At 45.6% G+C, this 27,601-nt stretch overlaps 1 protein-coding gene across 4 annotated transcripts in view; it reads left to right on the top strand.

The window, feature by feature from the left end:
- Positions 1-15,965: 15,965 nt before the first annotated feature.
- Positions 15,966-27,601, top strand: part of LOC119660190 (protein bride of sevenless) — a 30,915-nt gene continuing 19,279 nt past the window's right edge. Inside the window, exons 1-2 of one of the 4 annotated variants that reach the window (XM_038068607.1) lie at positions 15,966-16,050; positions 16,333-16,636. The gene's annotated coding sequence lies outside the window, so the exon portion shown is untranslated. Of the gene's footprint in view, positions 16,637-27,601 lie in introns of all 4 variants that reach the window. The other 3 variants (XM_038068605.1, XM_038068606.1, XM_038068608.1) reach the window with 3 other exon arrangements.

The following is a 27,601-nucleotide window of genomic DNA, read 5'->3' as shown; positions in this document are numbered from 1 at the left end:
ACACATTATAGTTAGGGCTACTATAGGGTTTCTTTATCATAGCACCTCCGATCTGTGGGTGATCTGAGAGAGCAGGCCTTGAGCGACACTGGGTGATCTGAGAGAGTAGATCTTGAGCGACACTACATTGATTGATCATAATTTGGATAAATCGCATTTTTTTTCATCGCATAATATGCATTTGGGATTCTTGTGATATTATTGGGCAATGTGACCCGTTTTCCCACGGATTAATCGCATTTGTACATGTCCTCGCCCGAAGTCCGTTCAAGAGACACTTGAAGCATTTCTTCAATGAGATTTGCACCCCAAGGAGACATACTGCTCATCCAATAGGGATTTACCGGACATTCAGTAGCTTACGTGTTGTCTCTGTTAGCAGCCAGATGGTCGTCATGTGTGTGCCTCCATACGTGCTTCTGAGGATTACAATGGATGCCTCCTGCAAGTCGTGCAGCTTGAATTGTTCTGCTGAGGCAATAAGGATTTCTGTCATAAAGGTGACTTCGTCTAGGTCCTTGCACTGTTTAGCGATTTCATGCTTTTAAGCAGCACGGCAGCACTTTCCCCAAATAAATTTTTGTCCTGGCTGCGGAAGCCTTAAACGTTGTTCTGTTCGGACCTTTTGCAGCTCCAGTATGAGATCCTCTTTTGGTTCCTCTGTTTACATTTCCCCTTAATCTTTGAGACCAGAGTTAGGTTTCACCTTTCCTAGTATGTATGCCTAGGACATACTATCCGTGCTAACCGTCTTCTTTTTAGGCTTTTTGGCCCAACCTTAGTCTAATCGTTGTATACCTTTTGATCGGACATCGGTTTCCTTGCCAGCGCTAGGGTTTTACGCATTATTTGCCTGCCTTGCGAAGTTTTAGGAATCTTTCTCAAAGTGGGCGGTACCCCCTTTTGTTTTTCTTCTTTCGTCTTCCTTTTCTCGAACGCTCTGTATTCTTTGCCCATCCACAAGTATACGGTTGGGTGTCACCTGCGTCGAAGGAGTAATTTTAGGACTCTCCTTTGATTCTTTCGTATATTACTGTGATTTGTTGTGTAGAACACTGATGGTTCTCACCATATGCTTGATTGCTTGACGCACGTTTGTCTTTAATAAATTCCGACAACTCGCTCTAAACAAAAGGAAAAATAACTCTTCCAGGACTTCTGTTCCTTAGCCTTTTTCTCCAGGGTGATCTCCATTCGTCTTTCCGCAAATTTCCGGACATTGGGAGCTTGTTTAGCGCGAGTCTTTTACCACCTCGAATATTGATGTCATAATCGTTCAGCTTTTCCTAAAGAGTCACTACGGCTTTTGATGCCAACGATTTTCCCCTGGGTGGATTCTTCTGCGCTCTTGTTATGGGTGTTCAATGTAGGGATGTGATCGGTTTAAGCATCTCCTTGTCTGTTTGTTCGTCTGTCTTTTTTTTTATACTTTGGAAGGTGGAAAGGTTCAAAACCTACCGCTGATTCCTGTCATACGGTTATGTGAGACTTTTACTCACTAAGACTTCCCTCCTTCTCCTTCGCTCACCCCGTGGGACTGCCATTTCGGTATTACATCGCGGGGCAGGATCAGTTATGAACTGCGGCTTCTGTCGTTATTTGTAACTTTCCTCCGAAGCTCCTCCCTCCTCAGCAGATTCTGGATCGCCTTCATTAATTTGTCCACCGCCCTCCAAGATGTTTCAGACGCTAGCATGTGGTCTACGATATTCTCGGGTGCCAACCGTGCCTCGGCGTCAATTTCTGCCTCCGCTCTGTGTGCAGCGAACCGCGGGCAGTTAAAAACAACCTGCTCCGCATCTTCCGGAATCATCACGCATGTCGGGGAATACGGGGAGTCGTCACGACCGAAGCGATAATGGTATGCACGGTACCCTCCGCGTCCACTTAGGAATTGAGTTAGGTGGTAACTAACCTCACCGTGCCTTCACTTGATCCATTTAAAGACATCTGGAATAATCCTGTGTGTCCAGGGTCCTTTAGGTGAATCATCCCACCTTTTTTGCCATTCCAAAATAGAATCACTTCGTGCCAATTGTCGACGATTGGTATAGGACTCACCGATTGTATATGATGGGTCATAAAGGCGTCGGCCTTCGTTCGCCAAGATGTCGATGTTGATCATGCCGGCTATCACACAAGCTGCTTCATCTGAATTTGGACGGTAAGCGCATGACGTACGTAATGCGCTCAGTCGGTATGGGGCTGCGATTTTTCTTTTGTTTCCTTCCACCTTCAAAGACGATGCTCAGACTGGAGCTGCATAAAGCAAGATGGAGCTAACAACACTCGAGATCAGGAGCCGACGGCTTTGCCTAGGACCACCTATATTTGGCAACATTCTTGCCAACAATGTAGCCATTCCGGAAGCATTGGTTGCTAAATTTTCAAGGTGAGACTTGAATTTCAGTCTTTGGTCAACCATGACTCCTAGGTACCTAAGCGTTGGCTGCGACTGTATTATGTGTTCTCCAATCCTGATTTTTATCGACGTCTACTTCCTTCGCTTTGTAATCAAAACTGCCTCGGTTTTATGCTCCGCGAGTATCAGACCAGCTTCCTCTAGCCAAGACCTGATTTCAAAAATTGCCTTGTTTGTGAGTACCTCGATCTCATCAATGTCTTGTGCGACGATAGTTACTCCGATATCGTCTGCGAAGCCAATGATTGTCACTCCTTTGGGTAGTTGCAACTTTAAAATTCCGTCATACGTTATTATCCACAGGAGAGGACCGAGGACAGATCCTTGTGGAACCCCGCAGGTTGTTGTATACGTCTTCGGTTCATCGTCTGAATCGTAAAACAATATTCTCTCCTGGAGAAATTGCATGACTATGTGCACCAGATATTTAGGAGCGCCCAATTTGGCTAAAGCCGCAATTATTTTGCTTCACTTGTCGAGAGTAACTACCGCGCAAAATTTATTGGCCTCCATTGCTTTTTCCGCAATTGCCGTCACTGTGCTGATGGCATTGACAGTAGATCTTGCCTTTCGGAATCTGAACTGCCTGTCTGAGAGACCACCCTCCCTTTCTGTGATTGGTATAATCCTATTGAAGATGACCCGTTCGAAAAGTTTACCGATGCCGTATAGCAAGTTAAGTAACAACACTTAGTGTGTATTTGTTACACATTTGTTTCTTTTAGTAGTTCCGTACTGTAATATCGAAACAAGTCTGAGGTTCCTTCTCGGTCACCTCGTTTCTATATTTCCTTATAATATACATATGTTCCTTATCTTCTATGAAAATACATAACACATATGGTTCTTATCTACGTAAAATCCAATCCTTTTATTAGGGTTATTCTGAGCAACGAAGATGCGCAAATGCATCTTCGTTTATTATTCAACAACAGGACATGTTGTGAAAGAAAACATTTGACCTGAGTCGGGTATGACGAGATATGGAAAATTATAAAGACCGAAATATTTATGAGGGTCATACGGAAGAAAGAAGATGCGCAGATGCATCTTCGTTTATTATTATTTAGGACCAGGATTTATGCTGGTCGTTAAAAGATGCCGACGGCGCGGACGGTTCCATAACTTAGCAGGCATATAGGTCTATAAGACGAAGGATCACCCAAAGGTTTATTTGGCTTCGGGATTAGCACAAGCTTCTGTTTCCGCCACCCTTCCGGGAAAATCCCATCTATGAGGCACGTGGTAAATGTTTCAGAGAACCACCTTGGAACTGTCTCGACGGCCACTGTCAGTGCTTTATTCGGAATACCGCCTAAGCCTGGGACTTTATTTTCGGCATTCTTCTTCGCGGCTTCCAGGACTTCTTTCGTGGTTACCTCGGGAAGGTAGGTTCGACTCACTTGAAACGTATGCGAAGCAAATCAGAGTTGGTGATCGGCGGTGAGCGCTTTCCCTTGATCGTTGCCATAACTGCCTTGTATGCACCTCCCCATGGGTCGAAGTTCGCTTCCTTGCAGAACCTCTTGAAATGTTTAGTTTTACTTCTAGAGATGGCTGCTTGCAATTCTTTCCTCGCCTTCTTATATTGGTTGTGCAACTCTTCAGACTTAGACCGGTTTCTGCTACGTTGGCTGTGTCTTCTGGCTTTAAGGCAGACTTTACGAACTTCTTCTATTTCGGAATTCCACGAGAAGATGATCATTCGTTTTTTGAGTAGCGTGCGGCGTCACAGGCTTTAACTTTTCAAGGACCTGCGTCACCTTTTCTCGTGCATTTCCCACCGGCATCGCTTCCTGCAGAAGTATTTCCTCGAACATTTCTTCATCAAGTTTTTTGGATGTCCAACCCGATACTGCAGTGTTCTTGATTCGCTTGCCTCCTGTTGTACGCTCCATCTGGAAGATGATAGCCTGATAGTCACTGTGCATATATTCCTCGCTCACCTGCCATTGGAGATCCTTAGATAATGAATCGCTAATAAAGGTGAGGTCTATTACCGATCCCATATCACGTCTCCGAAAAGTATTGACGCCGCCAGTATTTGCCAGAACAACGTTCAGACGTGAAAATACTTCGAGCAATATGCGGCCTCTAGCGTTTGTTTCGCGACTTCCCCAATCTTCGGCCCAAGCGTTAAAATCGCCAGCTATTATTATTGGGTTGTGGCGGCTTTCTTCGGAAGCTAACTTTTCCAACATCAGTGCGAATTCATCTAGCGTGAGGCTCGGCGCAGCGTAGTAGCTGAATACGTGAATGCCGCCTACCTTCACACCTCGTGCAAATCCGTCTTCTATCCTATTGCTCGTATTTTCGATCGCTCGGTTTCCGCAAGTCCAGATTGCCGCTTTGCCGCTTCTGTCTGATACAAAGACACCACTGTGGAAGGCTTTGTGATATTCGCATATAATGACAACGTCAATTTCATGTTCCAGCACACAAAGTAGCTCCTGAGCTGCCTGACAATGGTTTAAATTCAGCTGTAGGAATTTCATTTGCGAAAAGTTGAATTCGCCTTTTTAAACGCCGGACATCTGTAACTGCCTGTGATATGATCGACGTTACCCTCTTGTGTTAGCAGGCATTTAGGATTCGCATTGGACTCCTTGGCAACATGCCCTTCTTCTCCACATCTTCGGCACAACTTAGATCTATCGTACTTGCTTGAACAGTTTCTCGAGATGTGTCCAAATTCTAGGCATTTGAAACACCTCCACCTTGCGCTAGAAAAAACCGAAGTAGTCATCCTGACCAGAGGGAGAATCCCGACCTTGCGTCCCATATCGATCGGCGAGTTGACTATAGAGTCAAAACCAGCGATCAAATACCTTGGTTTAATGCTCGACTCGAAGATGAGCTTCTTCGAGCAAATCAAAGCAGCAGCGGACAGGACTGCAGCTGGAGTCGCGGCCTTGAGTCGGCTAATGGCGAATGTCGGAGGCCCTATATCAACTAGGAAACGTCTCCTCATGGGAGCAACGCAGTCCGTCTTTCTCTATGGTGCGGAGGTATGGGCTGATGCCTTTGACAAGGAGGCGCATCGTAAACGCCTCGCTCAAGTGCAGAGGCGGGGAGCTTTGCGAGTGGCGTCTGCTTATCGCACCGTCTCCGAACCGGCTGTGATGGTGATTGCGGGAGTGATCCCCGTTGCCCTCCTTGCCAAGGAGCGCAAAGCTATCTATCGCCGTAAGGGCGAAAACTTAAGAGAAGTGGTTGCCCGTGAAGAACGTCAACGCACCCTTAGCGAGTGGCAACTTTCTTGGCAAAATGAGCTAAGGGGCAAGTGGACTGCGCGGCTCATCGACAAATTAGACCCGTGGTTGAACAGAAAGCACGGTGAGATTGATTACTTCCTTACCCAACTTCTAAGTGGGCATGGAGGTTTTCAGTCTTACCTGCACAGGATTGGGAAGGCGCGATCTCCTGATTGTGTGTTCTGCAATGGAGTGGCGGATGACGCTGAACACACCTTTTCCTCTTGCGAGAGGTGGGACGGCCTCCGCCAGCAGCTTTATGCAGGCACAGGGGAGCTCTCTCCAAACAACATTGTCAGAGAGATACTGAATAGCGCTGGCAGTTGGAATCGTATTGCGCATTTTGTTCGGGCTCTTCTTACTACGAAGAAGATTGAACTCGTTCGGCAGAGGGATCGGACGGTAAGGGCTTCCCTGAACTAACAACAACTCCCTTCCTCCCCTCTCCACCCCTCCCGTTGGTGAAAAGAATTCCCTGACTTGAAGGCTCCCAAAGCGGGGAGAGCGGGGAGAGGAGGTGTTTAGTTGGTAGTCTGCCAGGGTGCTGTTGCGGGAGTCCAACACTCTGTGCGTAAATGCATTCACCTACCCTACTCCCAAAAAAAAAGAACCTCTTTGGCGATATCTGTTCTCGCAGTCGACAGCTGACCCAGCCGACGCGTATTTTGCCAACAGTAACGGCCTTTTTTGCTGCTTCGAATGGTAGCGCTATTGTGGCCGTCTGAGTACCACCATATGCTTTTCGGAGCCTTATCACATTGGACTCAAGGATCGAATCTAGCTCGAGTTGAGTCTTTAAGGCCTCGCAGATTTCCGCTTTTGTGGTGATCTCATCCAGGTCCTTGCGTTCAATTAGCATTGAGTCCTGGCTCACCTTTACCGCAGCTACTTTGCCCAGTGATGACTCGATCTTCTTATGTAAATCGTGGGACTTACTCTCTCCTGGCCTAAGCTCAAGGAGCAAATCGCCTTTCTGCGTGCGTCTTATACGGTTCACGTGTTCACCCAAGTCCAAGAGGGAACTGTCTGTTTTTACTTTCCGTAAGATTTCTGCATATGTCAGGTCGCTTGTTGATTTTATAATAAGCGCATTGGGCCGTGACTTCTTTTGTGGCCTACCTTTTCGCTCTACTTTAGTCCACGTAGAGTCACTGACGCGTATCTCCTGATGGTTTGGTTCACCGGGAAAGTTTGCTGATTGCACTTGCTGTACTTTGCCTTTCTTACGCCTTGGAGTCCGCTCTGGGGATTCTATATTAGCGTCCCTATGCCGTTTGCAGGACTCTACTATTTTTTTTCACGAAGGCGATCCACTGCTAGATTATCAGCTCTAGTCCGAGTTCGTGACGTTTGCGTTGCTACTTCCACTGTAACCTTTTTTTTCTGAGAGCAGTGTAGCTCGTTTCGTGCTTCAAAATACATCGATCTGATAGCACGCACTTGGCTTTTTTTGTTCGTCTGTCTGTCTGTCTTTCTATCTGTCGCAGACACTTTTCTCAGGAAATTTGGAGGGAAAGTGGAAACTGTGAATGCCGAGCTAAGTGCAGACGGGATAAATGCTCACCCAAATATTCTTATATAAGAAATACACAAAATCTTTCATTCCTGAAGCGCCCAGCTAGTGGCTTCTAAAAAATGTCCTGATCCGTTTTTCTGGCTACTTCTTCGGGGTCTAAATTCAGCATACGTTTTGAATGAAATTGTGGTCTATGCATCATCAAATATGTACATTCCAATAGAAGGATAATGCTCGCTTATTGAGAATTAATTCAAGTGGGTAAAAGTGCAACGTGAAACTAGACAAACCGGACGAGTGGTAGTCTGTAAAAGCGGGCATGTCACATTCATGAGATAAATGACTATTGCACAGGACAATCACTCCGCAATGGCCTGTCCGCCTCCTGCAGGCCATTTCAAATTTCATTTCGCTATTTATAGACCACATTACATCGTTGTCGATGTCTATGACTTTAATTTATTCACCATTCATACATAAATCAACTCCCACATTAAAAATTCTTTCCACTTGTTTTTTGCGCTCTCCTCCCTTTCTAAAGGATTAAATTACTTAATAATTGGTTCCATCACGCATCGTTCAACATCTATGCACAGTAGCGTACACAAAACATTGAGTGTCCTAGTCCGTACTATCTGCTACGGCTCCCTCTTCTCTCCCTGCGAAAAGCGTAATATGAACCTTCAAATATCCTGTATCTGTAAATCTTGGTATTCGTATGTGTATGCAAGGCGCAAGGATATGAATAACGCGCCACAAGTAAGCAAGGTCGCTATGAAGCGAAATACAATTTGCACGGAGTGTGTAAAAACAAGAAACGGATGGAATCAAGTCGGCGAGTGGAAACAGAGGAAAGTGGAAAATGAAGATGAATCTGAAAGTGGAGGGCCGAAAACCTAGAAGGCGATACACCGGGAGCGTTCCAGGGGAGCTAAAAGCCTTCGAAATCAGACGTCAATTATCGACTTTATAGCTCTGACGTGGTTTCATGGGAGTAGCACGTGTGTAGGCGGTGGGTGGAGATGGGTTGATGAAGAGTTTTGCTTTAGGTGTGGGTGGTTCGGAGCATGACGTAGAATTGAAAAAATGGCTCCATCAGCTTTTTGGGGCTTGCAATGGAGCTTTGGGGGATTCGCTAAGTTGGAAAACTCTGCCACTCGATGATAATAGTACATTGATGTTGAGGATAGGTGGAACTACCTACGTAGTTTAGATTTTTACCGGGGTTAGAGCTTAGTACACTGTGGAAGCAAACAGTTTGAGAGCTAGAATGCATTCAACCGACATATTATTTTCAAAAAAATATTACGCGCAGCAAAGAAAATGTATTTTACAGGTGGGACTATATTTTCATATGATTACATGTGACCCTTGACAAATGGCTCGAATTTCCGCTTGTTATGCTTGAAGGGATACCAAGTATTTAAAGGGATCATTTTTGTAAATAATTAAGGATACTCTTCACAATGTGAAAGTTTAAAGGACACTGGAATCATTGAGACGGAAAATTAGTAGCGTATATTTAGAAAGTATTGTACACCTGCCTATTAGCTGCCTTATTAATTTGGATTTCCATCCTGCACTAGTCCAAATGACAGGTCGAAGCAATGCAGGACTGCGGACCTGACCCAAATTGCCCACTGTGTAAAGTGATGGAGGGTGTGGACTATCGGTACATTGCAGGCAGCAGCAGGTGGCCGAAATACAGAAGAGCCTTTAATAAAAATCGCAGATGAGGTTGATACAAATCAACCTCAGCCACTGCGAGGCGGCAGGATCTATTCTTGCAAACCACCCGCGAGAAAAACATCGATGTGGCTAAATTAAGTACCCATATCGAAACCACGGGGTACCAAACGGGCCAAGCAGCGCTATGGGCTTAGGAAGAACAAGCTTCCGAGGAAATAATGAGGCACACGGAGGAGGGCTTCATCAGAGCGAAGGTGAAAGGCGTCCAGATCTACACCTGCTGCTCCACCCAGCGCTATACTTGCCGAGTATGAGTAGATCCTTGCCGCTCTGGTTTTGGATGTAAGTGGACGTTGGCCGTCTATAATAGTAGCCGATTTTAATGCGTCGACTTTTTAATGTGGCACCTGGATAACTAACGTAGTAACTTAGGGGGCGTGTTCTCCTCGAAGCGTTTGCGGCTGGCTTTAGCTTGTAGAATCGCTTGGCATGTCAGTGAGGACTAAAATCACAGTGACCACCAGGCAATTTGCATGGAAATCAAGGGCGGATTGAAAAAAAGAAAAAGAGCGGTATGCTCGGCTGGATATCGAGAGCTTTTGAGGGAAACACGTTTTCGGCGGCACTCAAGCTCGACATATCCCTGAATGGTATGTGCCACCCAAATCACCCGATGGGTGACGGAAGCATGCGACGCTACTATGCCTAGAAGGCGATTGCTCCCCAGTAGGCAACTCAACTGGTGAAACAACAACATCGCAAGCTTGCGAACCGTATGTTTCCGCGCAAGTAGGGTTGGCCAGAGGCTCAGGGGAAAGCCCGGTGGCGGCGATCGAGAAGAGGCACAGAGACAACTGCCTGGTCGCCTAAAGGAAGCCATTCGGAGGAGCAAAAAGAACTACCTCAAACAGTTGTGTGATCATGCCGACATAAATCCTTCTTGGAGAGGAGATCACCCCCACCATGAAAATAGGGTAAAGCAAACGGCTGTCCAGATAAATGAGGGCATAATACTCCCAGTAAGTGTGAAGGAGCTGCTGGAAATATGTGTTGGGGGAAATGTGAGAGAACATGTTTGGCATCCCCAACCAAGCTTTGAAACTGGTAGTGAAAACCAGGCCTGACGTTTTCGCCAAAACCTTCGAGGGGCGGCTAAAAGAAGGAACATTCTCTATCCAGTGGAAAAGTAAAAGTTGGCGTTGCTTCCGAAACCTGGCAAGCCACCTGGAAACCCAGCATCGTATCATCCTATCTGGCTACTAGGTATAATGGGGAAGATGATGGAGAAAGTCATCTACAACAGACTCCTTCTCATTGTGGTTTGTTTTTCGGCGTATCCACTCCACGATGGACGCAATTAGCATGGTAATAAACTTAACAAGGGGCGCATTGATTTCCTGCGGCTGCTGTGCCGTGTTAGCGCTGGATGTCAAAAACGCATTCAACTCGGCCAACTGAAACAGAATTAAAGGGGCGTTGGCTGACATAGGTGTTCCCGGGTATTTAGCGAATTTTGGTGGAAAGCTACCTCTTAGAGATGACTCTCTGGTACGGGACGGATGAGTGCCCCAAAGAGTACATTGTCACAGAAAAGGTACCACAGGGGTCGGTACTTGGTTTCCTGTTGTAGAATATTATATATAATATAATTGTCGGTTTTGCTGATGACATAGCACTGGTTATTCCAGCAAATGACCCAGAAGATGTCGAGGTCTATGTGACGGAAACAGCAAGAACGGTAAAGTCTGGCTAGAAAAAGCAGACGCGAAAACGGAAGCGGACTTAATAACCAACCGCAGGAAAAATAACACCGTGAAAGTGAAAGTCGATGGATTACGGTCGTATCAAAGCCGGTTATCAAATATTTGAAGGTGAAAGTCAATGCACTCTGCGTTTGCGAGGCAAGTTTAGAAATATAAGCCTCATAAAAGTTCACGCCCATATAGAGGAGAGTGCAGAGGCGGAGAAGGATACCTGCTACGATGCAGTTGAGAGGACCCTCGAAGCCTGTTCCAAGTAAGATATCAAAATCATACTTGAAGATTTGAACAGTTAAGTAGGGACGCAGCCGGTATTCACCAGGCGCGGAAGTTTTACCAAAAGTCAGTAGGATGAAGCCTTATACACCTCGATGCTCATCCTGCCGAAACAAACAGGGAGTTCTGATTTCCGACGGAATGAGCATATTGGAGCGATGGGTTGAGTATTTTGATGATGCTGATGTTGTGAAGTATGGGAGAGCGAATCTATGCCTGACAACTGGCAAAGAGGCATTGTCTGCCTACATAAAAAGGGGGATATCACGCAGTGCAGCAATTATAGAGGTATCACGTTGCTGAGTACCATCTGTAAGATATTTTCCTCTATCTTGCTAGGCCGGATAGCCCCATATGTCCAGAACATCGTTGGCCCATACCAAAGGGGCTTCACTCCAGGCAAATTAGCAACATATCATCTTTGGCAAGCAATGGAAAAACTGTTGGAATATAGACATCCGGTGCATCATCTTTTCATCGACTTTAAAGCGCCTATGACAGCATAGGCATAGTAAAACTGTATGGTGTGGCCATGAGAGAATTCGATATCCCAACGAAATTGATAAAACTGACTAGGCTGAGTCTGACCAATGTGCGAGGACAAATAAAAGCAGCAGGATCACTGTCATGACCATTTAACGTCAACAACGGTCTGAGACAAGGGGATGCCCTATCATGTGTTCTCTTTAATTTGACCCTGGAGAAAGTTATTCCCGATGCCGATGTAAATGCGAGAGGTATCATCCTCTTTAAGTCTACCCAACTACTAGCCTACGCTGACGATATTGACTTGATGGGAAGAGCAACCCGAGATGTATAGTCTGCCTTCATCCAGATCGAGAAGGTGGCGCGAAATCTCGGGCTGTACATTAATGAAGGCAAGACGGAGTACATGGTGGTAACGTCAGCGCTAAAAATCAAAGAACGAAAAACATCGAATCGCCCGAAATGTCTCACCACAGAGTCGAAGCTCTTACTGTACAAGACTATAATCTTGGGGTTTTAGCAAGAAAAAAAAAAATTGCGAACTCTTAGCCGCGTTCGAGCGAAGAATCCTCCTAAAATTGGCCGCCTACATGAGGATGGACGAATCCGTAGCCTAGATAACAATAAAATCTATGAGCGATACCATGACTGTCTCGTTGTGGATAAAATTCGGCTCAACAGGTTGCGTTGGGGGGTCACCCAATTCGTATGGATGAGGATGATCCAGTCATGAAAGTCTATAAGGGCAGTATCTATGGTGGAAAAAGAAGACGAGACAGACCTTGCCTGAGATGGAGCGATGGCGTAGGTCAGGACGCAGACAGCTTTGAGGGATATCGATTTGGTGGAGCAATGAAAGGTTGGTGTGTTGTCTCTGCTATCCACTGATAGATGACTCACCCCTTCCGTTGATTTTCGTGCTGACCCATAGCGTATGCCTTGAATTTTCTTCGCAGCCTATCAACAGATTGCCTTTTTGTTGTTTCGATGATGGGCATCAAATGTTGTAGTTCCTCTGATGGGTCGTGGCTCATTTTAGGCGAAGAAATATAGACGTTCTCCGCTCCCGTCTGCTCCCATTCGATACAGAAAAGCGTGCGGACTCTTCTTGGTGAGGATACATGTTCTAGGTCTGTCCCAATCAACGTTGCACCTTTGGTGTTGGGGGTCGCCTCTCTGCGCTTCCTTTAGGAGGAAGACCAGAAGATTTACTGAGGCACACTTCAAGCGCTGCAGATTGATTTGCGCTGCTCTTAGCATGATCTGCTAGGGTAGGCGGTTTGTCAGTTCCCGTCGGATCGTAAATTTTCATCTCCTCCAACAGCCCTTTGGCGGCGTCGACTCGATCTAGGAAGGTCACCCGATTTCGCGGTGCGGAACACTTTGGCTTTTGCGCTTGTGACCTCGAAAAGGGGTGTTGCTTGATCTCGTCTAGAGATCGACTGCGTTTGAAGGCGGTGGGTTTTGTTTGTTGCTGGTCTCCCAGGTGTTTGCAGTTACATTTTTCTACAATTACCTGCTATATAACGTGATCTCTTTCATTCCGCTAGGCAGCAGTGCTGGTTTTCTTATTCTTTGTAATCATTCCTGGAATATATACGGTCCTCCGGTACTGGTTCTTGAGTAGGACTCTAGTGCAGCTCCGATTCTTAGTCGGTTTCCGGCGACCGACATTTTTGTCAGTCCTCACTTATGTCGAAAGTTCGTTTAAGAAGTATTATGGTTGGTACTCGCTACACTCAGTTCGACAACAGTCGATTCTGAGCTGGAAATCAGTAGAGCGTCTGTCAACTTGCCCATGGAGGCCCTGCGGTTAGTTTCAGCACGACGGTGCTACAGCTGACACCGCCTCTAGTGCCCCCGATGGCTACTGTCTCCTGGCTGGATGTCAGTAGCTTGTCCCCTGACGCGTCTGGCACCACGGCCTTTTCTTCCATCCTTCGTTTTTGTGTATTTGTTGAGTCCATATTTCGGTGCTACAAATAGTCGGGGAGAAATGTCAGCCTGGCTAGCCTGGTCACCAGGGTAAGGATTTTATATGAAACTGAAGGCGCTCAAGGAATTCAATTATATGCTTTTGTATCTTGGCTTAGGGTACACAACTCTACACGGAAAACCGAAGTTACGAAGCCACAACAGGAGCTTCGGACTGGACGGATAACACAACGACGAACCCGCCAATGACAAAGGAATAACGATTTGCGCATTTTCTCATGGAACGCGCGCTCCCTGTACAGAGATGAAGCTACCTAGAAGCTAGCCGATACCCTGTTCCAATATAGGGCTGATGTAACAGAGTTACAGGAGATGCGTTGGGCAGGGACCAGTTTCCTGGCACTACACGATATATTATAGCGGTCATCCAGTAAACCATGTGCTCGGAGTAGGTTTCTTAGTCACCCAAAAAATGAAACCTGCTGTTATCGTCTTTAAAAATATAAGGGAACGGCTGTGCACTCTGCGCCTGCGAGAGAAATTAAGCCTCATTAACGTTCACGCCCTTACAGAGAAGACTGTAGAGTCGGAGAAGAATACCTTCTACGAGGCAGTAGAACGAATCCTCGAAGACTATCTCAGATGTTATACTTGGGGATTTTAACAGTCAAGTAGGGACGCAGCCCGTATTCAGGCGATACGTTGGTTCCCATAGCTTACTTATCAAAATACAAATGATAACGGATTGCGGATTATTCAATTAGCAGTGTCACACGAAATGGTTGTTGGAAGTACGTGGTTTGCGTGGATAGCGGTCCACAATTATACGTGGGCCTCTCCAGACGGGACCACTTTCAACCAAATTGACCACGTGTTGATCGAACGCCGCCATCTCTCAGCCTTGATGAATGTCAGAACATATAGGAGGGGGCCAATATAGATTCGGATCACTATCTCGTTGGCATGGTGCTCCGAGCTCGACAGTTAACACTGAAGCCATTCACAACACAGCGATCTGCAACACCTATAAGAGGAAAATGGATGCCGCAATAACCACAGTCAACAGAGATCCTGGAGATGAAGCATCAACAAATGATCTTCGCAACCACCTGAAGAACGTTATTATAAATACGGCCACAAACATACTTGGCCTCAGCCGCAAAAAAAGTCGGAACGGCTCGTTTGATGACGAATGTAAACTACCAAGGGAAAGGAAGATTGCTGTAATCGGCGAGCGGAGAAACGACTTCACAGACGGAAAAAGGAAGCCTGGGAGAACTAATAGGTCTGTGAATTCGAAAAGTACAGAGAGCAACCGCACCAAGCACGGAAGTTTTACCAACAAGCCAGCAGTATGCAGCCTTACACAAGTGTTCCCCTCGAAACGTCTCACCATAGGATCAAAGCTCTTACTATACAAGACAATGATCTTACCAGCCCTTATGTATTCCTCTGAGACTTAGGTTCTTAGCAAGAAAAATTGCGAACTCTTGGCCGCGTTCGAGAGAAGAATCCTTCGAAGAATTTTTGGCCCCTTACATAGGGATGACCGTCAGGTTGTGGATAAAATCCGGCTCAACATGAGAATGATCCAGCCCGGAAAGTCTATAAGAGCAATATCTATGGTAGAAAAAGAAGACGAGGCAGACCTTGCCTGAGATGGAGCAATGGCGTGAGTCAGGACGCCAGACAGTTTTTAGGGATATGGAGATGTCTGGAGTTCTTTATTAAGGCAGGCCCAGACCAGATACCGGTTGATGATGACGTTGAAAGAGATCGCGAGACTTGGCCTAGATATGATAGGGATGACTGGATCCAGAGAAGGGAAGAAGACTGAACGGGGCATTGCACTTTACATCAAGTCGGTTCTCGTCCAGATTTATTCTAGTGAAAATCCTTGAAATTGCACGCAGAGCGATAAAAGTCTTCCTTAAATCTTAGATTTCTTTATAAAAAAGTTAACTAAATCAACTCAGATGCAAAGCAATTCTCGAATAATCCAGCAAAATATTGTCAGACATATCTACACCTATGTAGAGAGTGTACCTAATCAAAAAATTAGCACTTACGACGCTATTCTCATTTTCCAACCCTTTCTTTTTCCTCTTTCTTGTTTTTCCACTAATTAGGTATGCGGTCGCAATCGAAACCAGTGCTAATCGCATTGACACACTTTTAATAGTGGAGTTCACTAGGGTTCAAAACGTAACCGTTCGAACGCTAATAGGATATCTTTGCACAGTACAAGCGTCTGGCAACGGATTTAGTACTCCACCCACGGACATAGTTTTATTTTCCGGACCAATGAATCTCAAAATTTGTAGGTGCCGGACAGAAAGTAACTTCAAAATTTTGCTAGGCCGTCGTCCGATTACCTTTTTCACATGTGGTCTATTGAATCAAGTGGCACCTGTCCACCCTTTGTATCGAATATTACAAGAGGGATGGAATGTAGCGTACTATGGGAAGCATGAAGGGTGCTTTTTTCAGATATAAGAAATATTGAAGCTGAAATGTGGAAAAGAATGTTTATTTACCACCTTAAACATAATTATGTACAAGAGTCTGAGCCGATGGGGGTAGGCCGTCCGCTATGTGAATTTCCATAACAACCAGTCGATTTGTAGCGACATAACAAAGCGGTGTGCCTTCCAAGACAATAGCGCGAACCAGGTGGTGACTATCCGTTGTGTTTCTAATTTGATTTTGAAGGTGCAGTCAAGATCCATCAATTGGTTTTTTATAAGTGCCCTTTGGAAGACAGATTTTCAATTATTAGGCCTCAGGGAGGTTAGGTAGCCGGAAAACACTCATTAGACGCATTGACTTCGTATTTGGGATCCATCTGGCCTCGCTCAGAATCTTTTGCCTTCCCGATTAGTGAATCGAATCGAATTGAGCTGAAACCTATCGAACCGTGAAGCAAATTGGTTTTAATCGTAACTAACCCAGTATTGACAAAACGATGTTATTTACGTAAAATTTTCTTTACAGAAAACCAGGGAAAATAGTGAAAAGTCTGACAGTTATCAAATAGTTTTTCATGGTCTGAGAAAATTCAAGTTTCCGTGGAGTGAGCGTTCGGTGCAAAATAAATAATCAATTTTCCGAAGGGCCTTTGGGTGGAAGTGCGGTTTCGTCGCATGGATATGTTATGCCTAATGCAATTTGCACCTGAATTTGCATTCAGTGTAAACAAGTGATTATTAACTCCAGGTGAATGCTAGTGATTATTACCTACGTGATACCGAGTTTTATGCAGTTTGGACTATTGTAATCGCTTTCAGTTGTTCCAATGGTAACTATAATTTAAGGAATACGTTGGTCATAAATGAATCATTTTTATTGAGCATTAAGTTAGGACCAACGCAAGGATTACGTGCCATTTGGTAGGATTTGACATGCATTGGTCTTACGCATACAAGTTTCCAGTGAACACCTGTGCCTTGGAAATATTTGTGTAGCACAAACATAATATCCTAGAAATACGGAATACTCGGATCATCTGTTAACTACTGCGAAAAATACCAGAAGGAACCTTGGAACCTTGTAACCCATAAAAATTTGCCAGTAGGGTCGTATGGTGGCGGTACTGATTTTTCAACATTTGCTTTACATATTTCTTCAGCTCCGTAGTGTCCCGGATTCTGCAGGTTGGCTGATCCCTTTTATGGTATAGCTGTATTTTGTATGCGTATCTCTTGCTTTGACAAGTTGCAGTGAAATGGTCTGTTCCCGGAAGGATTAATTTATGACGGTTTATGTTACTTCTCTTTCCGATACAATATGCGTAATCCTTGATCAATTGCAGTGATGTCCCATAGTTATGCTAAGGATGTCCAGTAGTTCTATGCAGAGGATGGTATATTTGTCTGTTAGATAATTTTCTGAGAAGTACCATATACTCAGTTGGCTCTCAGTGCCAGTTTGGCACTCTAGGTGCCGATGTATTACAAAATCATCACCGGTATCCGGTCTAGGCCTGCCTTAATAAGGAACTCCAGACATCCCGGTTTTGCGCCGAGGTCCACCAATTCGATATCCCTAAAAGGTGTTTGGCGTCCTGACTTACGCCATCGTTCCATCTTAGGCAGGGTCTGCCTCGCCTTCTTTTTCTACCATAGATATTGCCCTTATAGACATTCCGGGTGGGATCGTCCTCATCTATACGCATTCAGTGACCCGCCCACAGTAACCTATTGACCCGGATTTTATCCACAACGGGACGGTCATGGTACCGCTCATAGATTTCGTCATTGTGTAGGCTACGGAATCGTCCATCCTCATGTAGGGGGCCAAAAATTCTTCGGAGGATTCTTCTCTCGAACGCGGCCAAGAGTTCGCAATTTTTCTTGATAAGAACCCAAGTTTCCGAGGAATACATGAAGACTGGCAAGATCATAGTCTTGTACAGTAAGAGCTTTGACCCTATGGTGAGACGTTTCGAACGGAACAGTCTTTGTAAGCTGAAATAGGCTTTGTTTGCTGACAACAACCGTGCGCGGATTTCATCATCGTAGCTGTTATCGGTTGTGATTTTTGACCCTAGATAGGAGAAATTGTCAACGGTCTCAAAGTTGTATTATCCTATCCTTCTTCTTCTTCGTGTTTGACCAGTGCGGTTTGATGTTGAGAATGTCTTATAGATGGTACTTAGCAACTTGACACCTCTGTAATTGCTGCACTGTATGATATCTCCCTTTTTATGTATGAGACAGATAATGCCTCGTTGCCAATCGTCAGGCATTGATTCGCTGTCCCACACCTTGAGCATAAGTTGATGAACCACTTGGTGTAACTGGCCGTCTCCATATTTAATCAGTTCGGCTGTAATTCCATCGGCTCCTGGCGACTTATGATTTTTTAGCCCATGAATTGCACGGACTGTTTCTCCTAAACTTGGTGGTGGCAGTATTTGTCCGTCGTCTTCAGTTGGCGGGACCTCCAACTCGCCGATGTTCTGGTTGTTCAGTAGCTCATCAAAGTACTCAACCCATCGCTCCAATATGCCCATTCTGTCGGAAATCAGATTTCCCTCTTTGTCTCGGCAGGATAAGCATCGAGGTGTCTAGGGCTTCATCCTGCTGACTTGTTGGTAAAACTTCCGCGCCTGGTGCGGTTGCTCCCTGTACTTTTCTAGTTCACAGAGTTGTTGGTTCTCCCAGGCTTCCTTTTTCCGTCTGTGAAGTCGTTTCTCCGCTCAACGGAGTTGGTGATAAGTCTCTGCGCGTGCCGGTGTTCTTTAAGAATGCAACATTACTCGGTATGCAGCATTCTTCCGTTCCGTTGCTAGCTTACATTCATCGTCAAACCAGCCGTTCCGACTGCTTTTTGCGGCTGGGGCCAAGTATGTTTGTGGCCGTATCCATGATAACGTTCTTCAGGTGATTGTGAAGATCATTTGTCGATGCTTCATCTCCAGGTCCTCTGTTGACTGCGGTTATTGCGGCATCCATTTCCCTCTTATAAGTGTCGCGGAGGACTGTGTTGTGGATGGCTTCAGTGTTCACTCTCACCTGATTGTCAGAGGGGATTCTAGGTGGTATTGTTATTCGAGCTCGGAACGCCATGCCAACGAGATAGTGATCCGAGTCTATATTGGCCCCCTACATGTTCTGACATCAAGGCTGAGAGGTGACGTGGTTCGATCAACACGTGGTCAATTTGGTTGAAAGTGGTCCCGTCTGGAGAGGCCCACGTATGTTTGTGGACCGCTTTCGGCGCAAACCAGGTACTTTCAACAACCATTTCATGTGACCCTGCTAATTGAATAATCGGCAATCCGTTATCATTTGTTTTTTCGTGTAAGCTATGGGAACCAACGTATTGCCTGAATACGGCTCCTTCCCTACTTGCCTGTTACATGCTTCGAGGGTTCGTTCTACTGCCTCGTAGAAGGTATCCTTCTCCGACTCTGCAGTCTTCTCTGTAGGGGCGTGAACGTTAATGAGGCTTATATTTCTAAACTTGCCTCGCAAGCGCAGAGTGCATAGCCGTTCGCTTATGTTTTCAAAGCCGATAACAGCAGGTTTCATTTTTTGGCTGACTAAGAAACCTACTCCGAGTACATGGTTTACTGGATGACCGCTATAATATATGGTGTAGCGGCTCTTCTCTAGGAAACCGGTCCTTGTCCATCGCATCTCTTTCAACGCTGTTACATCAGCCTTATATTGGGACAGGGTATCGGCTAGCTGCTTAGCCGCGTTCGGTCTGTGCAGGGAGCACACGTTCCATGAGAAAATCGTTACTCCGTTGTCCCGGAGAACCCGGCAAGGGTTCGTCGTTGTATAATCCGTCCAATCCGAGGCTCCTGTTGTGGCTTTGTAACAAGTTTTCTTCCATGTAGAGTTGTCAGCCCTACCCAACCCCCAACCTGGGGGACCAGTTTGTACAATTTGTCCCGTTTTTAGGCGCGGGAGACTCGCCTTCATCCTTCTCCGTCTGTAGCTTTTCGTTGCGAAAGAGCTCCCAGCGGTCACCACGCGGAAGTGGAGATAGGGTTTGGTAGTAGAGCTGTTGGTGTTGTTTCAGCAGGCATTTTCCAGGTTTTATGCTCCATCGTGGGTACCAATCGACGTTTCGCCCTGGGACCTACCCTTGACCACCATTATTAGTACAGGGTGCGGCAGCATAACTTCCTTTTTTCAAAACGCAATAAAAACTATTGTATGCATCGGAAAATATTTATTTATTTTTTATAATGTAGGTAGATGTCTGAGGTGTTTATTTACATTGTTTTGAAGATCAAATCTGTTAGGTGACGTCCCCCATTCTCCATACATTGCGTAAACCGATTTCTGGCGTTTGTCATGACTCTTGTTAGCATAGCAGGTGTTATGTTGGCAATTTCTTCTTGGATGTTGGTCTTCAAATCTTCTAGGGTTCTTGGACGGTTCACATAAACACGAGATTTCAAAAAACCCCATAGAAAAAAATCACAAGGGGACAGATCGGGAGAGCGTGCCGGCCATTCCAAATCGCCTCTAATTGAGATAAGGCGTTCTGGAAAGTGTTCCCTCAAAACAGCCATCGATGCTCTTGAAGTGTATGCTGTTGCACCGTCTTGTTGGAACCAAGTGTCCCCCAAATCCAAATTTTCTAGCCGTGGGAAAAAAAAATTCTGTAGTATGTTTACATACCGGTCCGAATTCACTGTCACTGTAACCTCATTTTCCTCAAAAAACCAGGGACCAATAATTCCAGCTGAGGAAATTGTACACCACACTGTGACTTTGGGTGAATGCAAAGGCTTTTGATGCAATTCTCGAGAATTGGTGTCAGCCCAGTAGCACATGTTTTGTTTGTTAACCGACCCACACAAATGAAAATGGGCTTCATCGCTAAAAAAACAATAGCACCCTCGGGAACGACATCAAGAAGAAGCTCACACGCGTTCATCCGAGAATTGAAGTCACGTTCTGAAAGTTCTTGCACTATCGCCATCTTATAGGGATGAAAATGAAGATCATCACGAAGAATTCTTCTCACAGAACGATCGGATAGTCGAAGGGCAGATGCGTGTTTGCGCGCAGAACGCCGTGACGATCGCAACATTGACGCTCTCACTGCTTCAATGTTCTCAGGTGATCTAACGGGCCGAGGGACTCCAGTTTTTCCTTTTGTCGCACTTGCAGTTTGTCTGAATGTAGTGATCCGTGTAGCAATTGATTTGCGGTCTGGGACGAGAGCCAACGGGGCTAAATTAAAGCGACTGCGAAATGCACGCTGTTTTGCAATAACCGAACATCCGCTTGAAAAGTAAACCTCAACGGCAAAGGCACGCTCCTCACTATTCCAACGCATGATGGCGACTGAACCACGTCGGGACAAAACTTTACAGTATCCCCTCTTGAACGAGACCACTAGCGCTCCGCTATCACATCAACTGAGTGGCGCGCATTTTAAAAAGGAAGTTATGCTGCCGCACCCTGTATGTAAATGCCAACTATCTTCGCCCTGAAGAATCCAATCTAATCCAATCCAATCTCATTTCTTTACTGCATCCAAGGCTCTCCTAAGCACTGAGCATCTGCTGCTGTCTGCAACGTGCTGACAGTCGACACCCTTTCTCCTTTTGCAAAGCATACATTCGGGCTCAATCGTGCACTCCCTGGACATACCTTCTTGGCCACATTTTCTGTATCTTTTTGCCCTATCACAGTCACCGGTGCTTTTCGCTGATATGTTGTCAAATTCAAGGCGTCTAAAGCAGCGCTCGAGAGACACCTGTGCCTGAGTGGGCAAACGGCCCAACCTAGTGTTACCTTACCAGCCGCTAGCAGTTTGAACGCTGTTTCAGCTGATAAGCTTATAGTTGCTATTTGCGTGCCTTCGTATGCTTTCTTCAGTTTTCTGATTGCGGATCTTGCAAACCGAGTGGTCCGAACTGCTTTTCTAAGGCCTCGCGGATATCCTTGGTCATGATTTCATCAATGCTCTTATCTCTTGCTTTCTGGCCTCTACTTATGTCTCTTCCCCTAAGGACTTCTCGTCCTTGCGGAGAAAATTAACAGTCGTTTTGTTCGGAGACTTCTTCAGCTCCAGCGTGGAATCTCCTTTTCAGGAGCCTCTGATTCGGCTGACCCTTTCCCCAAGGTCCATCAGCTCCGGATCGAATTTGACCTTCTTGAGGATACCACCTTTCTTCGGAGTTGACTTCGGGGGAGATCGTAGGATTGTCGAGCTTCTCTTAAATGGACGAAGCATTAGGTCCTGCGAGATATCCCGACCAGGTGTAGTCACCCTACTATAAGCCAATGAATGATCAGTTTGTGAAGCATTTTTCCGTGTTTTTGGGAAGTAAATGCCTCTTTTTCCAGACTACTTGTAGTATTCGACGCAACGGTGGCCATGTCAGAAGATATCGAGGATATCGATGGGCTGGAGCCGACTGGCTCACCCCATGCTATGCGCGCGGATCACAACGGGTTATTGAAACAATTGACCCTTTTCAGACTCCACATTCCCTTCAGTATCAATAATGATCGATACCTATCATTTGATACCCCACATGACTATTTGGTGAAAACCAATTTGCATTTTTCCTTTAGGTATATGGAGACCTCCGCCCTTAATTCCAATACGCAATTATGTAATTTACTGCATGAGCGGGGTTTCCCAGTTCCAACCTTCATACCAAATTTCGTGTTAATGGGTGCAACTGTTTCTAAGAAAAGTGCGTGTGACAAACAGGCAGATAGACAGACGGACGGATAGACAGACAAATTGGCAAATTCCCGGAATTAAGGAAGGCACTAATTGGAATGCAAAACTGAGCTCAATCATTGCAGGTTGACTCAGAATTCACTTGCGCATGGCCATCATAAGCGGAACCTAGAGAAACTGTCATGGTGGCGTTTGACTTACAGATTAGACTAGTGGAGTAGCAATATAGGCATACGGTTAATAAGCCACACAATGTACCACGAACCTCCGGTATTGTGTGGGTGGAAATATAAGCCGCACGTACAGCTGCTACGCCCCATCAAGTTTGACACTGCCTGAATTCGAGGAAATACTTCTTCTCGATCCAAGGGGAGGTAGTCCAAAGATGATTGCTGGTGACTTCAATGTTGGGGCCCTTGAATGAGGTAGCACAGATTCGAATGCAAGGGCGCGCAGTTTATGAGCTGCTTTGGCGGCGCTGGGTATAATTCTGGCCAGGGCACACGAAGGAGAATCGAAGGAGATGTATGCATTACTCGAAAAGGGTGGTCTGTTTCAATCGTAGATCTGTTTCAATCATAGACTTATCCATTGTCAGCTTTGCATTCTCATGTGGTGTGTCCTGGCGCGTCAGTGAGGGCTATACCCACAGCGATTACCAGACAATCTTTGAGCTATGGATGGGGCCACAATGCAGAGCACGGCCATGTTCAAAATCGAGAAACATTTCAGACTGGTCTGCTAAAGCCTTGAGCAGATCCTCATAGAGGTGTAGTTAGATCAATCTAATAAAGAGTTGTTCATGTGGCACTATGCATTGCCAAAGCATGTGGTAAGCGTCCAAGAATAGGGGATGTGTAATCCCTAGTAGGAGACCCAACTACTAGTGGAATAGGGACAGCCGTCGATCAAACTTGCCACTGAGCTAAAAGAGCATCTCATAAAGCGGTAGGAAGAATTGATCGGGGGCAAATAGAGTGCACCTGTAAGGAAGTCCGTGAACCTTCAAACTCACCATCTAACGAAGTAAGAGGAAATGTTTTAATGAGCTCTGTTCGGAAGCGGACGTAAAACCGTGGGGGAGCGCCTATAGAATCGTTATAGGGCGATTTAGAGGCCCGTCATCTTCGTAGATAACACGTCCAACCCTCTTGTTAAAAATCATCGAGGGATTATTCCTCCAGCAAGGGGGCACTGACAGCTTCCAGCGGCTGTGGTGTAAATTCCGCCAGTCACCAGAGACTAGCTGCTGAGGATCTGCCGTAGGATAGGACGTAAATTCCCGTATCTACATGCCATACCGAATAGGGTTCTGTAAAGCCGGATCAACCATCGACGCTATCAAATTGGTTATTGGCTTGGCCGAAGATGCAATTTATGAAATGAGTATTTCGGGGAAATATTGTGTGGTGGTGGCCATGGATGTAAGAAATGAATTTCTGGCCAAGATCGGTATTCCCGGTGCTATTATCAATAGCTATTTATAAGAACGGAGGTTCTGATATAACACCGGTGACGGACTCCAGCAGTACGTCGTCTCCGCAGGTGTTCTAGCACTAGTTGTGGTTGCAAACCATCTCGAAGATGCTGAGTTATACTAACGCGAAGCGATCAATGCTGTTAAGGGTTGGTTACAGATCTTTTGATTTGATATTTGCGGGGGAGAAAACGGAAGCGGTCCTTAGCGCCCTAAAAGAAGTTATGCCCGCATTGAAGTTGGAAATCATATTATCACTTCCAAGACGACTATCAAATACGTGGGAATGATGATAGACGGGAAGTTCAGTTACAGGCAATACGCGAAGTATGTTTGGGACATAGCATCCACTGCAATTATGGCCCTGATGGGAATTATGCCGAGCATGGTAGGGCCAGGATATACTTCCAGGTTGCATATAGCTAGGGTGGTGAGCTTGATCTTGCTCTATGCAAATTCAGTTTCGGGAAAGACATTGCAGGTGACATTCAATGCTAGAAAACTGAGTGCAGCCTTTAGAAGAACAGCCTTCAGGGTGTGCTCTGTCTTCAGGATTGTCTCAGATGATGCTGTGTTCATCTCGGGAATAATGCCGATTGGTATTCTGGCAGATGAAATGATAAATATATATAATATCAAGGTTACCTCTCTTTTATTGCAGACGAAGAACGCCAAAAGGGAGAGATCTGTAAATAGATAACAAGAGCGTAGGAAACGTTCGGGAAAGGTTTCGGTGATACATAGGCTGATTTCTGCCATCAAGGAATAGTTAGAGAAACGACATGCTGAAATTAATTGTAATCTTATCCAGTTTCCCAGGGGCACTGAGAATACCGCCAATACCTGTAGAGGTTTGAACAGGATACCTCGCCCGATCAACTAAACCATGACAACAACTGTTCAAAATTTGTGGAAGAAAGGAGGAATCTAGAAAAGATTCTAGGAGATGTGCTGGTTCCAGAAAATTTAGTGAGAAGAATGCCCGCATGCAGGAGGATGATCCCATCTATCCAGAGGAAACTGCGAAAGACAGAGGCGTCGAGAGAAAGAGAAAGTGAGCTCGGGAAGTGGAGGGGTAGGGATCTCACAAGCTAGGCCAGTGTCTTTTGAAGATTTCCACCTCCTCAAAAACTGGAAAAATGACAGACAGACTGTGAACTGGTTTTAATAAGGTTTGTTTGCAACAAACAAAGGCTGGACTGAACTACTGGAATTCATAGTGGCTCGTAAGAAATTGGAAACGAGAGTTCTTTAGAACATGTTGTCACAAACTAAAAGTCATAAAAGAGACTCTACTTATGGAGAATGAGTTGGTCCAACTGGACTCTCCCTGGGTGGTGCTTTCACAAACTACAGAATTGAATCAGTTCAGATCCTCTCAGAGGTCCATCATCCGGGAAAGTAGGTGATTGGTTCATCAACGCTTCCTGCAAACCCTTCAATCCAAAACTGTGGTCTGGAATGAGACCGATGGTATCAGGTAGAAAAATAATAAGAGCCGCTATACTATCTTTTTAGGATTTCAAAGCGCTTTGAATGAGTGGCAAGGTGGGTATAGAGCGACCTCTAAAAAAATATTATAGGGTGTCTAACGGAGTCTGCTTACCCTTTGGCGGAAAGTTAGGGTAGATTTCATACTGAAGCCTGGGAAAGATGGCTATGCAGACTTAAGGAGTATCTAGAGAGACTAAATCAACATCCCATTAGTCAGGGGACGCTAAATTTGTACCCGGTAAAAAAAATGAACATACCACCATGGAAAGTTTTGTGACTTTGCTCTCTATTTCTTCGTTTCCCAAAATAGCTTTTGTACCCTGCAGGCAGGCATTTGTGTTGGCACGGAGGCATTTGTTTCACTTTGCTATTATAAGGCCTATGTTCACCTCCATCCGTATTGTAGTAAGCCAAAAAAGGTTTTACTGGAAACTAGTCTCATTGTAAAAAAACTGTATATCTAGGTATTACGAGCACGACGTGCTATGCAGCTCCAGATCATTATCATCATCAACGGCACAACAACCGGTATCCGGTCTAGGCCTGCCTTAATAAAGAACTCCAGACATCCCGGTTTTGCGCCGAGGTCCACCAATTCGAAATCCCTAAAAGCTGCCTGGCGTTCTGGCCTACGCCATCGCTCCATCTCAGGCAGGGTCTTCCTCGTCTTCTTTTTCTACTATAGATGTTGCCTTTATATATTTTTCGGAATGGATCATCCTCATCCATACAGGTTAATTGATCCGCCCACCGCAACCTGTTGAGCCGGATTTTTATCCACAACCAGACGGTCGTGGTATCGCTCGGAGATTTTGTCGTTATTAAACTACGGAATCATTCTTCCTCATGTAGGGGGCCAAAAATTCTTCGGAGGATTCTCCTCTCGAACGCGGCCAAGAGTTCGCAGTCGTTTTTTGCTAAGGATCCAAGCTTCCGATGAATACATAAGGATTGGTAAGATCATAGTCTTGTAAAGTAGGAGCTATGACCCTATGGTGAGATGTTTCTAGCGCAACAGTTTTTGTAAGCTGAAATAGGCTCTGTTGGCTGCCAACAACCGTGCGTAGATTTCATCGTCATAGCTCTTAGCGGTTGTGATTTTCGGCCCTAGAAGGTGAAATTTTCAACGGTCTCAAAGTTGTAATCTTCTATCTTCATTGTTTTCGTTTGACTAGTGCGATTTGATGATGTCTTTTGTTCTATTGGTTTTGGCGCTGACGTTGCTACCATGTACTTCGTCTTGCCTTCATTAATGTCTAGCTCGAGATTTCGCGCCACCTGCTCGATCTGGATGAAGGTAGACTGTACATCCCGGGTTGTTCTTCCCATGGTGTCGATATCGTCAGCGTAGGCCAGTAGTTGGGTGGACTTGAAGAGGATGGTGCCTCTCGCGTTTACATCGGCATCACGGATCACTTTCTCCAGGGCCAGGTTAAAGGACGGCAGGACGGACAGACTAAATACGTGTCTGCACGCTAAATGCTGGTATCCTAATTGGAAAGACGGAGGAACTTGCAAGAGCCCTTCGGAAAAGGCGCATTGATATCTGCGCACTGCAAGAAACCCAATGGTCTGGTGCCAAAAGCTGCAACATAGAACGCGAACGCGGTAAAAATGGCTATAAACTCTTTCTCACACTCAATATGGTGTTGGTATTGCCATCTCAGAGGGTTTGCGTGATGCCATCAAAGAAGTCGAACGATTTGATGATCGGCTGATGAAGCTCACCATTATATCACCTGATCGCACTATTCACTTCTTCACCGCGTACGCACCACAGACAGGTCGACCTGATTCTGAGAAAGATGTCTTCTGGCAACTTCTCGATGAAAAGACTTGTCACGTGCTTGTTGACGACTATATTATTATTGCCGGCGACCTTAATGGTCATGTGGGTGAAAGGGCAGACGGTAACACAATGAGAGTGGATATCGAACACTTCTGTTGCGAAAATGACAGGAACGGTAATTTGCTTACCAACCGTGGAGCCCCAACGGATAAGTGGCGAGATACTTCGAGCAGATTTCAACTGAAGAATTTGGTCATCCTCCACTTCCACAATCATTGCCGACATTTGGACCAGTTCCATCTGTCAGTGCAACTCTCACGTACTCGAGGAGGGCG

This window comes from Hermetia illucens, chromosome 6 (assembly GCF_905115235.1).
Source record: "Hermetia illucens chromosome 6, iHerIll2.2.curated.20191125, whole genome shotgun sequence".
Taxonomy (NCBI): Eukaryota; Metazoa; Arthropoda; class Insecta; order Diptera; family Stratiomyidae; genus Hermetia; species Hermetia illucens.
The sequence above is the reverse complement of the archived record's forward strand: the minus strand, read 5'-3'. Positions and strand labels throughout refer to the sequence as shown.